The sequence below is a fragment of the Entelurus aequoreus genome, linkage group LG20, assembly GCF_033978785.1.
Source record: "Entelurus aequoreus isolate RoL-2023_Sb linkage group LG20, RoL_Eaeq_v1.1, whole genome shotgun sequence".
Taxonomy (NCBI): Eukaryota; Metazoa; Chordata; class Actinopteri; order Syngnathiformes; family Syngnathidae; genus Entelurus; species Entelurus aequoreus.
The window spans coordinates 27,390,471-27,400,485 of record NC_084750.1 but is presented as its reverse complement, the minus strand read 5'-3'; positions in this window follow the sequence as shown (position 1 = coordinate 27,400,485).

The window sequence follows — 10,015 nt, the reverse complement described above, 5'->3', positions numbered from 1 at the left end:
AAAAAATTAATAAAATAAAATAATATAAATAAATTAAAAACATTTTCTTGAATAAAAAAGAAAGTAAAACAATATAAAATCAGTTACATAGAAACTAGTAATGAATGAAATGGAGTAAAATTAACTGTTAAAGGTTAGTACTATTAGTGGACCAGCAGCACGCACAATCACGTGTGCTTACGGACTGTATCCTTTGCAGATTTTATTGATATATATTAATATATAATGTAGGAACCAGAATATTAATAACAGAAAGAAACATCTCTTTTGTGTGAATGAGTGTAAATGGGGGAGGGAGATTTTTTGGGTTGGTGCACTAATTGTAAGTGTATCTTGTGTTTTTTATGTTGATTTAATTAAAAAAACAAAAACAAAAAAAAACAAAACGATACCGATAATTTCCGATATTATATTTTAAAGCATTTATCGGCCGATATTATCGGACATCTCTACTTGTGAGTGTTGATGACACAGCTTTGCAACAGCTGATATTCTAGTTTCAAGCATGTTTGACTCAATATAGGTAATCAAATCTCAGCAACAAGCTGTAATATCTTACTGAGATCATTTAGGACCAAAACACTTAAAACAAGTCAAATCTGCTTAGTGAGAAGAATTATCTTATCAGACAGAAAATAAGCAAATATCACCCTTATTTGAGATATTTAATCTCACTTAGATTTCAGTTTTTGCAGTGTAGCTTTGTATGAACTCATTGATCGTTTACAAACGGAGTTCGGAGAGGAAGTGACGCCAGAAAGACCGCGCCCCACACAGGAAGTGACGTCAAAAAGAACACGCCACAGCCATCTTCATAACAAAGCGGTTTTGTAACTCGGAAGTAACCACTGGAAATATGAAGGCGAGTCATCCAGACATGCTCAAGAGAAGCGATTGCATCTATTTGGGATACAACACTTCTCAGACGGCAAGAGAACTTTCCAATGTCCAGGTCAGCTGTGATTCTACTTGGCGAAAAACTTTGTCAATTTGTCGAAGGAGAGACAACGAGAATGCGGGCTCCCGTGAATGTTATAAAAAAAGGTAGCGTGTGCTTTGTATTACCTGGCCGTCGAAGGGAAGACTAACTACGGAGAACGGCGAATGCTTTTGGACTGGCAAAGCAGACTGTATCAGTTATTGTCCGCCATGTATGTCGCGGACTCAACGTCTAGGTCCAGAGTATATCAAGTAACCAAAAACGAATGGACAATGAAGGTGAAGGCAAAAGAGTGAGGAGTGTCCTGACCAGATATCTAGATCCCTGGATTGATTATTGTCAAATGTTCTTTGTCACATTGTTTACTTTCGTGTCCAATAAAGATTAATTTATGATGTCTCAGGTGTGATTCACTACAATAGGGCCCCACAGTGCACTGGATTCCAGTTAATGGAAATACCACACTGCAAAAACTGATATCTAAGTAAGATTAAATATCTCAAATAAGGGTGATATTTGCTTATTTTCTGTCTGATAAGATAATTCTTCTCACTAAGCAGATTTTATGTTAGAGTGTTTGACTTGTTTTAAGGGTTTTGGTCCTAAATGATCTCAGTAAGATATTACAGCTAGTTGCTGAGATTTGATGACCTACCTGTATATTGAGTAAAACATGCTTGAAACTAGAATATCAACTGTTGCAAAGCTGTGTCATCAACACTCACAAGTATAAAACTGATTTTTTAAAGTAATAATTTCTTACTTCAAGCATGAAAAAAAAAAAAAAATCCTGACTTTGACACAATTGTGTCTCATAATTAAAACAGATGACAGCCAAATGGACTTTGCTGTTTTATTTTCAATGAAACAATAGAAAACGCGTACTCATATTGTAGTACATTAAACTGACAGTTAATATTTAAACATTTAACATATGACATTTCTAACAATTTTGAACAGAAATAGTTCATGCACATTCAGATAAATTCTTCAAAATGACCAAAAAAATATTTTTGGCCGGGGGCCGGGCTGTATATAAGCGCACTAATTGACTGAAAGAGCACGCACTTGGCGCGATGATGTCATGTTATCGATGGAAAAATGCATTTTTAGACAATATGATTTGCCTGAGCGGCTAGGAGACCCCGAGAGTAACAAGCGCTTGCCTTGTTGCCTTTCCATTAAGAACAATAAATTAGTTTTTAGTATAATTTTGCTGGTTTCAAGAAATGTAATGCCGAGCGCATATCATTATGTCAAGATAATGGCACTAGCATTTACTTCATTTAAGAATATTTTTCAACATATTGAGCAAAAATGTCTTTTTTATTTCTACCAAGAAAAGTGCACTTGTTATTAGTGAGAATTAGGGCTGCAACAACTAATCGATTAAATCGATTTAAATCGATTATAAAAATAGTTGCCGATTAATTTAGTCATCGATTCGTTGGATCTATGCTATGCGCATGCGCAGAGGCTTTTAAAAAAAAATAATTTAAAAAAAATATATATTTTTAATTTTTTAAATTAACCTTTATTTATAAACTGCAACATGTACAAACAGCTGAGAAACAATAATCAAAATAAGTATGGTGCCAGTATGCTGTTTTTTTTCAATAAAATACTGGAAAGGATAGAAATGTAGTTTGTCTCTTTTATCCGATTATTAATCGATTAATCGAAGTAATAATCGACAGATTAATCGATTATCAAATTAATCGTTAGTTGCAGCCCTAGTGAGAATATACTTATTTTAAGGTATTTTGGGGTTCATTGAGGTTAGCTAATTTTACTTGTTTTGGAAAGTCTTGACAAGTCGAATTTTCTTGTTCTATTGGCAGATAATTTTGTTTAGTTCAAATAAAATACCCCTAATTTTTGTATTTTTTTTTCTTGTTTTTGAACACTGCCTTTTTGCAGTGCAGATCACTGGATATTGTCCAGAGAAGTTAAATTCAAGAAGTTGCACACAAAGCCACACTGGAGGCATTGTTTAATTTTACTCAACGCAAATTGAACATTTGTGCAATATTATGATAAAAGTTGAAATTTTACTCATAACAGTCGCAAGAAAAGCTTGACATTTTTGCAATTTTTAAGAAAAGAGTCGTAATTTTCCTCGACAAAAGTCACAATTTTATAAGAACATTTAGCAATTTGGGCAATATTATAACAATCGGAATTTTACTTGGCGAAATGATGACAAAAGTCAGGATTTTACTCAAAAAATGTCACTATTTTACAAGAACAACAAAAAAAAATTGGCAATATTGTGATAAATCAGAATTTGACATGACAAATGTCACCATTTTGCATGAAAAAGTACTTTTACATAAAAAAGTAATCATTTTACATAGAAAAGTAATAATTTTACGAGAAAATATTGCAATATTACAGACGGAGGGGGAGGGGGACTTAAACGACCATTGTGTGTGTGTGGACAAGGATAAGGTTAAGTGGGATTTGCCCTGGATAACCTTAGCTGGCTTAGTGTAGAAGGGCCCTGAGAATGCGCGGTTTTTGCTTGGTGGTGAGAAAGCATTTGCCATCAATCCCACGTGGGTGCTCGGGCCCCGAAGCACCCACGGGATCGGCGCCTATGCAAGGGGAATTGGTGTGAACATCTCCATGTGTTGGTCCTGCGATTGACAGGTGCTCACCACTTTCATATTCAGGCAGCAGCGATAGGGAGAAATCTTGCCGTCGCCTCCTCTCTAGCTCCTCCTGCTGAGCAGCTTTGGTCATTGCCTCCAGCTGATGCTCCCTCAGTAGCTTCCTGCAATCCTCACAGGAAAGGACGCATTAGTTTGACATTTACCGCTATTGATAAAAAACATGCAAACAGTAAGACAAAGATGTTACCGGATGTTGCGTCTCATGTGCGACGGTTTGGAGCTCCTCTTCCTGGTTCCTGTCAGGGTGGAGGGAGGAGCCGGGCTTTGGCCCGACGCCCCGGTGTGTGGCCTGGACGCCGGCTGCGAGGGGGCGGGCTTGGCCGGCGTCTCCCCCGAAGGTGAGGTAGACGGTGGCGGGGTGCACCGCCACGCCGCGGGGTCGCCTCCCTGAGCCTCATTCTCTGAGCTGAAGGAGGCGCTGTGGGGCTGGTCTGAGGAGGGAAGACAAGACACGGATGCCACAGAGTTAGAACAGATGACCAGATGTTGTAGGGAGCGCATACAGTCAGGTGGAGAAGACCAATGTTCCCTCTAAGGTGCGCGCCTGTGCAACTGCGCACTGCTCAAGCGTCCTCTGCGCACGGCAAATCTATGCCACGCACAAAATCAAATAAAAAAATAAGCGCATAACAATTTTCGACACACGGACACGACAGAGAAAACATTTTTCGTCATCCTTGTTCAAATATTGTAACGTCTGTCGAGACGCTTTGAGGACATGAATTCCATCCATCACTTTACTGAGCAAAACTCTTTATCGTCGGCCATAAACACATCACCAAAACATTAGTAAAAAAAATGATATCTAGCAAAAGTGGTCATTTTCTGCAGTACAAACCAGACCAAAAGCAACTTTGTTATGTCAACAGCAGCCGCTCGCTCTTTCTCACTTGCGCCAACACATGCACATATGGCACTTAGCCAGTGATGCGTTTTCAGCCACACAAAAAGTCGGACAACTCCAACACCACACATAAAGTGTCATTCCAGGTCGTTACACTATGATTTACCAATCAAATGTGTGCTTATTCTAGTGTCATTTATTAGGAATCTTCATTTATAAATATTAATCATGAAATGCTGTTAGTATATTAAATAAATACTAATAAAAATATATTTTTTACAAACAGGAAGTTGCAGGAATGTACACATGATCCCCTGTTTACATCTCATTGTGCAACATGTGAATGTTTTAATGGGAACTAAATGCAATGTCTGAAAGGGGTACAAACTATTTCCAAAGCAGGACCTCCACCCAGACAAACAATACATGTACATTTATTAACAATAAATCTTTCAATCATTCAATCAAATTTTCACATCTTTGACATGGCGAACAGCATTCGTGCAGAGTACAAATAATACAACGGTGCAAAGTAATACAAAGTGCTCGCCTGTACGTTATCAAAATAACCAGCCTACCGGTATATGAAAAGTCAGTCTTTAATCATTGTGTCATCGTCTTCCTCCTGCGTACTGAAACCACCGAAATCCTCTTCGTCGGTGTCGGAGAAGAACAGGCCGTAAATAAGCCGCACCCTTGTATAAGCCGCAGGGACCAGAACGAGGGGAAAAAGTAGCGGCTTATAGTCCGGAAATTACGGTATATTAGAAAATAATCTCATGGAAATGACTGCTGTCATTTGATTATAATAATAAGAGAATGTTGTCTGTCTATCTGTGTTGGCCCTGCGATGAGGTGGGGACTTGTCCAGGGTGTACCCCGCCTTCCGCCCGAATGCAGCTGAGATAGGCTAGAGCACCCCCCGCGACCCCGAAAGGGACAAGCGGTAGAAAATGGATGGATGGATGGAGATGGAACTTGTTATTTAGTCAGGTTTGGGACAGGTGTGCTGCTGGTGTAGCCACAGTGTGCACGTCTGATGTTGCTCACATGGGCTCCACTGAATGCTCAGGGAGTTTTTGCGTTTGCTCACACACATGAAAAATTAGAGGGAACATTGGTGGAGACCATACACACCACTGAGCCATAGGACAAAGGTGTGGGACAAAATAAAACAACCTCATCCAAAGGATGTTCGGATGTTGTGTGGCGTGCATATGTGAGTGTGGAGACCATACACATTAGTCAGGTACGTAAGACAGCTGGAACAAAATAAAACAGCCTGATCAGAAGGATGGCCAGATGTTGTTGGGCAGCAGTGTCCAAACTTTTTGCCTCGGGGGCCGCATTGTGCTAAAAAAAAGTTGGCTGGGGGCCGAAAGCTGATACAGTATATAGCCTATACATACATATGTATAATTATTATATTAATATACTAAATTAATATATTGTATACATATATATGTATACATACACACATACAGTGTATTGCCTATACATATATATTTATGAGTATTATATTAATATACTATGTAAATATATTGTATACATACCGTATTTTTTGGACTATAAGTCGCAGTTTTTTTCATAGTTTGGCCGGGGGTGCGACTTATACTCAGGAGCGACTTATGTGTGAAATTGTTAACACATTAGCGTCAAATATCAAATAATATTATTTAGCACATTCACGTTAGAGACTAGACGTATAAGATTTCATGGGATTTAGCGATTAGGAGTGACAGATTGTTTGGTAAACGTATAGCATGTTCTATATGTTATAGTTATTTGAATGACTCTTACCATAATATGTTACGTTAACATACCAGGCACCTTCTCAGTTGGTTATTTATGCCTCATATAACGTACACTTATTCAGGCTGTTGTTCACTATTCTTTATTTATTTTAAATTGCCTTTCAAATGTCTATTCTTGGTGTTGGGTTTTATCAAATAAATTTCCTCAAAAAATGCGACTTATACTCCAGTGTGACTTATATATGTTTTTTCCCTTCTTTATTATGCATTTTCGGCCGGTGCAACGTGCACTCCGGAGCGACTTATACTCCGAAAAATACGGTACTAATGGTTTCTACTGTTGTACCAATGCGTAGAATATATATTACATTTCAACACAGATTTGCTTCAGCCTGCGACACATCACAGTCATTTTGATAGTAAGCTATTATAGCTAATATAGACACTTATGTCATGTGTTGCCTTCATTCTAAGACTTTTATACGGCTTTTCATTTTGTTTTTTGTATTTTTGGTCCAATATGGCTCTTTCAACATTTCGGGTTGCCGACCCCTGGTCCAGTGTATACACACGTCACAAGGCTACCGGACCTCTGCCTTCCACATTAAAGGCAGGCATCGGTAAACATTTTCTGTATGTCCAAAGCTGTTCAAGTGACAAAATCAACTGAGGGTCGGAGGTAACAAGATGGGCGGGCCTGCGGTGTTGGGTTTTATCAAATAAATTTCCCCAAAAAATGCGACTTATACTCCAGTGCGACTTATATATGTTTTTTTCCTTCTTTATTATGCATTTTCGGACGGTGCGACTTATAGTCCGAAAAATACGGTAATTCATTTTTATTTTTTGTTTGTAGTTGGATTTTAATCTTCATTATTTACTTGAAGTTATTACAGTATGTCTCTATATTCAAAAGTTTGGGGTCACATTGAAATGTCCTTATTTTTGAAGGAAAAGCACTGTACTTTTCAATGAAGATAACTTTAAACTAGTCTTAACTTTAAAGAAATACACTCTATACATTGCTAATGTGGTAAATGACTATTCTAGCTGCAAATGTCTGGTTTTTGGTGCAATATCTACATAGGTGTATAGAGGCCCATTTCCAGCAACTATCACTCCAGTGTTCTATTGGTACAATGTGTTTGCCAATTGGCTCAGAAGGCTAATTGATGATTAGAAAACCCTTGTGCAATCATGTTCACACATCTGAAAACTAGAGATGTCCGATAATATCGGCCGGCCGATATTATCGGCCGATAAATGCTTTAAAATGTAATATCGGAAATTATCGGTATCGTTTTTTTTATTATCGGTATCGTTTTTTTATTTATTTATTTTTTATTTTTATTTTTATTAAATCAACATAAAAAACACAAGATACACTTACAATTAGTGCACCAACCCAAAAAACCTCCCTCCCCCATTTACACTCATTCACACAAAAGGGTTGTTTCCTTCTGTTATTAATATTGTGGTTCCTACATTATATATCAATATATATCAATACAGTCTGCAAGGGATACAGTCCGTAAGCACACATGATTGTGCGTGCTGCTGGTCCACTAATAGTACTAACCTTTAACAGTTAATTTTACTAATTTTCCTTAATTACTAGTTTCTATGTAACTGATTTTATATTGTTTTACTTTCTTTTTCATTCAAGAAAATGTTTTTAATTTATTTATCTTATTTTATTTTATTAATTAAAAAAAAAAAAGGACCTTATCTTCACCATACCTGGTTGTCCAAATTAGGCTTAATAATGTGTTAATTCCACAACTGTATATATCAGTATCGGTATCGGTAATTAAAGAGTTGGACAATATCGGAATATCGGCAAAAAGCCATTATCGGACATCCCTACTGAAAACAGTTTAGCTCGTTACAGAAGCTACAAAACGGACCTTCCTTTGAGCAGATTGAGTTTCTGGAGCATCACATTTGTGGGGTCAATTAAACGCTCAAAATGGCCACAAAAAGAGAACTTTCATCTGAAACTCGACAGTGTATTCTTGTTCTTAGAAATGAAGGCTATTCCACAGAATAGTTTGGGTGACCCCAAACTTTTGAACGGTAGTGTACATATTTATTTATTTATTTGTTTAAGACATTTTAGCCAAAGGGGGCGTATTTCATTTTCTTACAAACACTTGTTATTTCATATGTTGACCCTTTAAAACCGACACACAGTCAATTTGAAAAATCCCATCTTTTTGGGACCACCCTCATTTTGATAGATTTCCCCACTGGGATGCAAATGAGACATTCTCTATTAGATGCAATGCTTTTCCGTATTGGGAACCAGGATTTCGGTCCTAACCTGTTCAACGGTCCGCATATGGAAGCTACTTTTCCTTGTTGATGTCTCAAGAAGGGTAGAAATACAAGAACACACACACACACGTGGACACACACACACACACACTGACACGCCCGTTAATTAGAGCCGAGTAAAAAACGCACATAAATCAAGGACATGAATGGCGGCGAGATGTGAACACACAAGAGAGTTATGTGTTGCAGGACCCGCCCTGCAGGGTCCTGCAACACAAAGAACAGGTCGACTCGTGGGAGCTGTACAAACGAAACCAGTTAAGTCTTAATTCATGCGTTTCCCCGCCTCAAATCTGCTTCCACTTCACTTTTCATCTTCTCGTACACTCCTCCTCCCTTCTGCCCGAGACACACTAAACCAGATCTCAGGCTTACGTAAGCGCTGGATCCTAAATATGGACGGATTATGAAAGCAAAAAGAAAAGAAAAGGGCACAACACAAACACAAAGAAGGAGAAGAATCCAAGCCAGGAATCATCCAAAACCGCTGCTACGAATCACATGACCTTACAACGAACACCTGGTGCTTTCAAGTTGCGGAATCCACACGACGAGCGCCGTTCGCTGCGAGGCTGGCGGCATTACAAAACATCTTACGTAAAAACGGTCATAAAGTTCTTGATGTGGTCGCTGAAAGACGCCAGCCTGTCTCTGTGATGTGTGTGTGTGTGTGTGTGCATACATGCACATAATGACCATACTATGACAACATATTGCAAAATGATGTGCGTCCCAAAGTCACCAGCCTTGGCGTCGCTATAGACCGGTTGTCGCCAACCCGCGGCTCTTTAGCGTCGCCCCAATGGCTCTCTGGAGCTTTTTCAAAAATATATGAAAAATGGAAAAAGATGGGAAAAATATATATTTTTTGTGTTAATATGGTTTCACAAACCTCCCTAATTATTCTAAAGCACGCTGTTTGTATTAAACATGCTTCACTGACTCGAGTATTTGGCGAGCGCCGTTTTGTCCTACTAATTTCGGCGGTCCTTGAACTCACCGTAGTTTGTTTACATCAGGGGTGCTCACACTTTTTTCTGCAGGCGAGCTACTTTTCAATTGATCAAGTCGTGGGGATCTACCTCGTTCATATATATTTACTTATTTATGAAATATATGTTTTTGTTGACAAGTTAAAGGTGTTTAATGATAATGCAAGCATGTTTGACACATAGTTAATATTGTTAATAAATTAAAGGTGTTTAATGATAATACAAGAATGTTTAATACATATAGTTAATATTGTTAATAAATTAAGGGTGTTTAATGATAATACAAGAATATTTAATACATATAGTTAATATTGTTAACATGTTAAAGGTGTTTAATGATAATGCAAGCATGTTTGACACATATAGTTAATATTGTTAATAAATTAAAGGTGTTTAATGATAATACAAGAATATTTAATACATATAGTTAATATTGTTAACAAGTTAAAGGTGTTTAATGATAATAAAAGAAT